Source organism: Rattus norvegicus, chromosome 14, assembly GCF_021556685.1.
Source record: "Rattus norvegicus strain SHRSP/BbbUtx chromosome 14, alternate assembly SHRSP_T2T, whole genome shotgun sequence".
In the NCBI taxonomy this organism is placed as follows: Eukaryota; Metazoa; Chordata; class Mammalia; order Rodentia; family Muridae; genus Rattus; species Rattus norvegicus.
In genome coordinates, this window is record NC_141547.1 from 38,939,244 (window position 1) to 38,947,986 (window position 8,743).

Below are 8,743 nucleotides of genomic sequence, written 5' to 3' on the forward strand. Positions count from 1 at the left end.
AGTAATACAGAAGCCATGGAGGGGCACTGCTTTCTGACTTGCTCTCGACTTGCTCAGCCTGATTTTTTATAGCACCCAGGACCACAAGTCCAGGAGTGATACTGCCCACATTGAGTTGGGCTCTCCCATATCAATTATGAATCAAGTTAATGGGCCATAAGCTTTCCCACAGAGTAATCTGGTGAGGATGGTTTCTCCTTCTTCCCAGTGACTAGCATATGTTGAGTTGACATAGAACTGACCAGCACACACTGTGTGTCTCAGCAAGAAATTCTCTGTAAGAAAGCCAGGTTTATAGGAAACGAAGAGGGTTGGATATGGTGCATCAACTGTACTCATTACAAGAATTGCAAGATTCAAATAATCTAAAACAAACAAACAAAAAACAAAAGAGAAGAGGAAAAAGAGGAGAAAAAAAACCTTAAGTGCACATATGCCAAGGAAAATTGATCTTTCTCTTAAAGGATTTTATTTTCTAGCCATTTTATTTATCTTTAAAATTATCACTTTAAATGTAGGAGCTGCAGCCTCGGTGCAGAGCCATTGCCTAGCCTGTCAGAGTAAGTTTGGTGTCCTAAGTGCTGTAACGTGCTCTTGCTTTGAGATTTCAAAGGAAAAGAAATAACCTCAGGGCTTAGGTGTTAATACTTCGCTTTTTACTTCTTTCACTTACTCTATCCTTTCCTATGCATAATTATTTATATAACACCCGCTAATTTTTCTCTTCTGATTCCTCGGATTTGTTGTTCAACACTAAACATTAGTATTCATTTGTTTGAGGCCATGTTACCTCAGATACAGTTTCTTCCCAATGTGTTTATTTCTCTGTGACAGTTGTAAAAAAATGTTATTTATTTTTGTTCCTAAGAAATGGAATTGTCACACCTTGAGTAAAGAACATGCGAAATAAACAATGATTTTAAAGTGGCTCTAGGAGCATGAGAAAAAATAATTTTCAAAAAAATGCATAGGTATCTTTCCGACTTTATGCTCTGACACTCTGGACCATGCAGCAATTTTAAGTCTCTTTTTTTACAATTATACATCAGTAGTTTTAGAAGGCGTATTTTAAAGTCATGTAGTCCAAAATTATCATTGTTCTGATGAGAAAACCATGACACAAAGAGGCTAAGTTAACTCGTAAGGTCACACAGGAGCAGTGAGGACAGGTCAGAATACTGCAGAAGGAAAATGTGAGCTGACATGTTTGCAGCAACCTCTGGGACAAACCACTGTTTGTCAGCAAACCACTGTTTGTCTCCACTTGAGGAAGGGGAGAGCCAGAGGAGCCTCTGTGTTGCGAAGTAACCAATAGTTGAGTGACTGGTATCTTTCCTGTCTTTCTCCTGAGAACAGATGATATGGAGAGAAAGCACGTGATGTTAATACATCTCCTCAAGAAAAAGCATAATGCCTACCAATTTGGTTTGCAAGGCAAACTATCTTGATTTTCCAGAAGCTGAGAGTTATATAACTTTGACATGATATTTGTGAGGGTGCATTTTTGTACATTTAACTATTAAAATTAAGTTGATTGATAAACTCAAGTAACAGTATTTAAACATGACATTTCCTGCCATCATATTACTCATGTGTTGCTTCGGAACAAAATACACTCATTTACTAGATTCTATGTTTCTTGAAAAACCAGAGATTAGCTGAATTCTCCTGCTCATAGGCATTATTTTGAGGGCCTTTGGGAACAACAATTTGTAGGGCAGTATCCCACCCATTTGTCTATTGAGAAATTAAAAAAAATGTTTCTACCTCCCACTGGTTCATTGGCATCTAAGAAAGAAGTATCACTTAGAATTTTCAAAGAAGTCAATGCTTTCTCTGTGTAATGTCTGTCGGTGGGGTCTCTGTTTTCATTTGCTACAAGAGGAAGGGTTTCTGATGAGCAAGCTACTAAGTTTAGAAGTCCTTTATAACAACAAAAAAATATAAATTACCATGAAGTTTCATATGTCTGCATGTTGGGTTCTGAATATGCAGAATTCCTCTACAAGGTACTTAACCGAGTATGATATGAATGCATAATTGTCAGGTATAAAATGAGATGTTGCAGACACAGATGCTGCTTACAGTCTCGTCAGCTCCTGATACTTCACATAAAAGATGCTAAAGAATTACAAATGCCACATCAGCACAACATCATAATTCATGCTGCTGTCTTTGTCTTCTCCTCCTCCCTTTCCTCCTTGTCATATTGAGTCTGATTGGCACAGCCCATATGCAGGGCTATAGGGCAATCCACTGAAATAGGGGCAACGTACCACAGGCAACATTCCTGAATAAAACTGATTTTTCCTTCCAAAAGGACAAAGTGAGTATTATCTAAATGTTTTGTGCACATATATGAATTAACAAAGACTACTAAAACACATGAAAAATGACATTTGAAAAAATGGTATCATTAAAATAAAAAGGTAAACAATGTTTTTTAAATTTAAATATTGAGGGATTTTTATTCATCTGTAATAAAATAAGATCAGAGAAAAAAAGAATTATAGAAAGTATTTTTCGTGTCGATTTTTGCTGCAGCTAGCAACCACAGAAGGTTCATTTCTGGTGTTAGTAAATCATTGTAACAGTAAAAGGATGCTTTTAGTTTGCTTGTATGGGATATATTACTCCCTATCCTTATCCTGCTTATGGTCAATACTTCATATTGTTGAATAATTACAATATAAAAAGCCTATAGAATTATAACCAAAGGTTATAGCTTCAAGCAGGCAGATAGAAGTAGAAACAAAGGGAACTGGTATGAGATGTAGCTTAGAATCAGAGATAATAGAGCTTACTGAGAAAGTGGATGATTTTTTTTCATTTCTGTGAATGGTTATGTTTTAGTATCATTTCTTGAGAGGGAGATGACAATGCAGACGGGAAAGAAATGAAATCATTTTGGGTTTCCATGTGCTTGAAATTGTGTATCAGATAGATTGGAGCTGAGGAGAAAGGTCCAGGTTCTGAAAATTGTCTCTATATACGTAGATACACCCATGAGAATGAGTGAGTTAAAAGAAAGAAAGAAGGAAGGAGGGAAAAGAAAGGAGTTAAAGAAATGGATTGTGAAGGGGAAAGGAAGCGATTGGGAAGAAACCATGATGTTCTCTTTTAATCAGAAGAGATCTTTGGTCAGATTCACTTTGGTCATTGAGAACTTAGAAACGATTATTTAAATAGATTAGCTAGATTGATCAGTGATGACTCTGTGACTGTCCTTTTGATCGATCTAAACTCTGTCCTTTAAGATAAACTAAAGCAATCAGATGATTTGTTAATGGAGGAAAGCATTTAAGTCCATTTTCTGCATGTAAAACATTACATTTATAAGAGTAGCTTTAAAGGACTCTAGCATCTGTATTAATGATCCGTTAATGTACTTCTCAGGAAATTGAAGTCATTTGGTCTTCAATGTTTCATGGCTTACAGTACACTTGAGGCTTAGATTAATTTCATTTTTATATACCCTTTTTGGTTGATGTATTTTTGGAATCCATTTAATCAAACCAGACTTTCATGAAGGAAATTGAATTTAAAAATGTATAGTCACAAAAGTTTCAAATTTATCTAGATGGAATGAAATTTTAAAAAAGCCTTGATAAACTTTTCAGTGAATTTACTTATCAGGAAAAATGTTCCTTGATTTTCTGCAGTTAAGAGAAAAGATCCATGTTCTTTCGAAAGGAACCTTGATGCCAGTTACCCTGATTTAATCAGTGCACATTATATGGGTATATTTGTCAGACTAGACCCAGTTAATGAATAAAAATGATACATTTCAATAAAAATAAAACAAGAGAATAAAATACTAAAAGGAAGAAAAGAAATTGCGATCTAATTGTTGCTCCTGTGCATAAATTTAATGTTTTTATCACCAAGAAAGAAAAGGTCTCCAAATTTTAGAAATCATCTTCAAATATCGAATAGAAGCAGAAGTCTATCTTATGACCAAATAAATGACATATGATTGTAGGTTTGGATTTTTTAAACCTACTTTTAATATGGGTTCTCATGTTTCAACCCACCTTCTAGCCCCCCATCCAAAGGTAGGGGAGAAAAGTTGGTAAATAGGGCAAGGGGATATGGACCTGTCTAAAAGTAGTTCTTTGGGGGCGATTCCAATCTCTGTCAGGATACCAGCAGTCCAGTTCAGTACGGTCAGTATACCAAACAGGAATCAGCATCTATGGCATGATCCAGCAGAAACTTCCAGGCCTCTACAGAATTGACACAAGTCAGCGAGAGCAACCAGAACCAGCAGGACTGTTTTGGGAGGTACTCAGCTGTGTCTCTCTCAATGACGTGAAGACCAGCAAAGATGTGAGACTAGCGAAGCATTGCACAGCTAAGCTGTGCAAGGGCTGTCAGTGTCTGTTGGGTCCTATTTATACTCTTTCCAAACATCACATGTCCTCTCATGGATCTCACCTCAGCTAAACACCAGGGGAACCTGCACTTTATGACATATCCACAAACTTTCACTTCATATGCTTACGGTATTTCCAGTATGAAATTATCATTTAGTATATTATACTTTCTCACTCCTCTCGACTTTCATTGGTCTTCCCACATTTTCCTCATCTGAATCCCCTCATTGATGCTCATGCTCCGGCTAGGACCCCTCGATTCATCCTTCAGCTGCCATGATTTTATAGTATCTTATGCTCTGTCACTGCGATGGCCTCCACTAAACTAGTGTCTCCTTCCCATTCCTGCGTAAAATGGATCACATCTTTCTATTTCCTAAAACCTTGAATAGCTCTCATTTCAATTACAGCAATTATAGATTGCTTGTCATGACCTACAACCCCCTTTTATTCTGGTCTACATCTCAGAATCATCTTCTTAAACCTCCCCCTAGTTCAAAGGTACTACTGATTTTATGTTTAAACCCAAAATGGCCAAACTCCTTGTTGCCTTATAGCCCTTGATGGAAATACTCTCCACACAGCCTCCTGTGGGGCTTCTTTCTCTTCAATCAGTTCCGCACTTAGATAAGCCTTTTCATAAATCATCACTAAGATTCCCTTCCCTCATTACTCTTTTACATAGTTAATTTCTAACATTATCTTAAATGATCATTGGGCTAGCTAGTTTTATGTCAATGTGATACAAGCTAAAGTCATCTAGGAAGAGGGAACCTTAGATAAGAAAAAACCTTCATAACATTAGGCTGCAACCAAGTCTACAGGGCACAGCCTTAATTAGTGATTGACAGGGGAGGGCATAGCCCATTGTTGGTGGAGCCACCCCAGGGCTGGTGGTCCTGGGTTCTATAAGAAAGCAGGCTGAGCAGGTCATGGGGAGCAAGCCAAAAAGCAATGTTCTTCCATGGCCTCTGCATCAGGTCCTGCATCCAGATCCCTGCACTATTTGAGCTTATGCGCTAATTTCCTTTGATAATGAACAGTGCTGTGGAAGTCCAAGCCAAATAAATGCTTTTCTCTTCAAGTTGCATTGGTCATGGTGTTTTGTTGCAGCAGTAGAAACCCTAAGTCAACCATGAAAGCTTTGAACTCTGCTACACTTTGACTCTTCTACTGAATATCTGATGTCTCTGAGCAAATTATTCATTTTTATTTCTTTTTCTATAATATGACACAGTAAAAAAATCTCATGAAAGCGCAATAAAAATTAAATTACCTATACCTAAAGTTTGTAGATAATGCTGAGTAATTCACTGTTAGTTGCAGATGCTGTACTAAAATATATGACTTTTAATTCAGCATTGCACATCCATTTCTGTAGTGATGCATCAAAGCTGGAGTCTGCCCAGGAATACTCCTTTATTCCATTTATTGCAGAGGTAGAGGCCAGTGGATCTCTGTTAGCCCAAGGCTAATCTGGTCTACATAGCTCTAGACCATCCAAGACCCCTACCTCCAAGTAAGAAGAGCAGACTCTGTCCTCGATAAATGTGTGAATGTATGCTATTTTACCAGTGCCATAGAACTACAAGAACAAACACATTTTCTGAACCAGGATTAGGATATCTGCAGTCCTAGCAAGGAAACATGGCAGAAAGCAAACCATAAGAAAATTGGTTACCAACAATATCTGGTCCAGGAAGAAGGGAGAGTACTAGCTAGAACAGTTTATCTGTCTAGAGCCAGAGTGAAGTTTCCCAGTAGAGATTTGGAAATATACTACAGGTGGCTAATCATGTACCTTTCTAGGGGAAGGGTGAGTTAGAAGCCTCCACTGGCTGGAATTGAAAAAGGTACAGAATAGTTCTATATATGAAAACACTAGATCAGGAGGATAGGATGGCACATGGTTAAAAAGCACTTGCTCTGTAAGCACAAGGACCTGAGTTTGGATACCTCATACCTATTTAGGAAGTCAGCTACTTCAGCACACCTGTAGTCCCAGTGCTAAGAGATGGAGACAGCAGGATCCTGGGGGCTTGTTTCCCAGCGAGACTAGACAATCAGTTAGCCAGGTTTAGTACAACTCTGTCTCAAGAAACAACCTGGAGAATGATGGAAGACACCTATAGTCAACTACTGGCCATCTGCGAAGCTTCAAATGCCCCCTCCCCCACCCCCAATACATACCAAAAACAAACATACAAAAACTAGATAAGAGTAATATATCTTTTTTTCTTTTTTCTTTTTTTCTTTTTTTTTTTTTTTTTGGAGCTGGGGAGCGAACCCAGGGCCTTGCGCTTGCTAGGCAAGCGCTCTACCACTGAGCTAAATCCCCAACCCCAAGAGTAATATATCTTAATCTGAGCAGCAGACATTAGAAGCAAGTAAAGTCAAGGCCAAACTATAATTCACCTTCCTAAAAATGTTCAGATCTGGGTAAAATGGTACCATCTCCTTTTATTTTGGTGCTGAGATCTTCATGTTAAGATCAAGTACTGTATACTTATTTTTATCACAGACAAATCATCAGATAAATCTTGCTAGGCTGAAAACCAGAGTGGAAGAAGGCCTATCAAGCCCCTTGTTCTCCCTAGGTTACTTCTTTTTTTTTTTTTTTTATTAACTTGAGTATTTCTTATATACATTTCGAGTGTTAATCCCTTTCCTGGTTTCCGGGCAAACATCCCCCTCCCCCCTCCCCTTCCTTATGGGTGTTCCCCTCCCAACCCTCCCCCCATTGCCGCCCTCCCCCTATAGACCAGTTCACTGGGGGTTCAGTCTTAGCAGGACCCAGGGCTTCCCCTTCCACTGGTGCTCTTACTAGGATATTCATTGCTACCTATGGGGTCAGAGTCCAGGGTCAGTCCATGTATAGTCTTTAGGTAGTGGCTTAGTCCCTGGAAGCTCTGGTTGCTTGGCATTGTTGTACTTTTGGGGTCTCGAGCCCCTTCAAGCTCTTCCAGTTCTTTCTCTGATTCCTTCAACAGGGGACCTATTCTCAGTTCAGTGGTTTGCTGCTGGCATTCGCCTCTATATTTGCTGTATTCTGGCTGTGTCTCTCAGGAGCGATCTACATCCGGCTCCTGTCGGTCTGCACTTCTTTGCTTCATCCATCTTGTCTAATTGGGTGGCTGTATATGTATGGGCCACATGTGGGGCAGGCTCTAAATGGGTGTTCCTTCAGTCTCTGTTTTAATCTTTGCCTCTCCCTTCCCTGCCAAGGGTATTCTTTTTCCTCATTTAAAGAAGGAGTGAAGCATTCACATTTTGATCATCCGTCTTGAGTTTCATTTGTTCTAGGCATCTAGGGTAATTCAAGCATTTGGGCTAATAGCCACTTATCAATGAGTGCATACCATGTATGTCTTTCTGTGATTGGGTTAGCTCACTCAGGATGATATTTTCCAGTTCCAACCATTTGCCTACGAATTTCATAAAGCCGTTGTTTTTGATAGCTGAGTAATATTCCATTGTGTAGATGTACCACATTTTCTGTATCCATTCCTCTGTTGAAGGGCATCTGGGTTCTTTCCAGCTTCTGGCTATTATAAATAAGGCTGCGATGAACATAGTGGAGCACGTGTCTCTTTTATATGTTGAGGCATCTTTTGGGTATATGCCCAAGAGAGGTATAGCTGGATCCTCAGGCAGTTCAATGTCCAATTTTCTGAGGAACCTCCAGACTGATTTCCAGAATGGTTTTACCAGTCTGCAATCCCACCAACAATGGAGGAGTGTTCCTCTTTCTCCACATCCTCGCCAGCATCTGCTGTCACCTGAGTTTTTGATCTTAGCCATTGTCACTGGTGTGAGGTGAAATCTCAGGGTTGTTTTGATTTGCATTTCCCTTATGACTAAAGATGTTGAACATTTCTTTAGGTGTTTCTCAGCCATTTGGCATTCCTCAGCTGTGAATTCTTTGTTTAGCTCTGAACCCCATTTTTTAATAGGGTTATTTGTTTCCCTGCGGTCTAACTTCTTGAGTTCTTTGTATATTTTGGATATAAGGCCTCTATCTGTTGTAGGATTGGTAAAGATCTTTTCCCAATCTGTTGGTTGCAGATTTGTCCTAACCACAGTGTCCTTTGCCTAGGTTACTTCTAATAATCTCGTTCCACAGTTTAGTGGACATGCACTTAAGGTTACTGATGTATTTCCCCATATTATCACATTCACGTCTTCATGTTGCTTGTTGTGTTTGCAAACCATAAGAGGTGTTATAAGACACTGTGGTTGTTGGCAGCCTTGCTTGCTTGGCTGTGTCATCTGTCCACTGTGTCAGAGTACAAATTTAGAAATGTTTATATATAGCCAATGCGTCACCTTTTCACCCACTGATTAGTTTCAGGTTCCCAAGTACGACT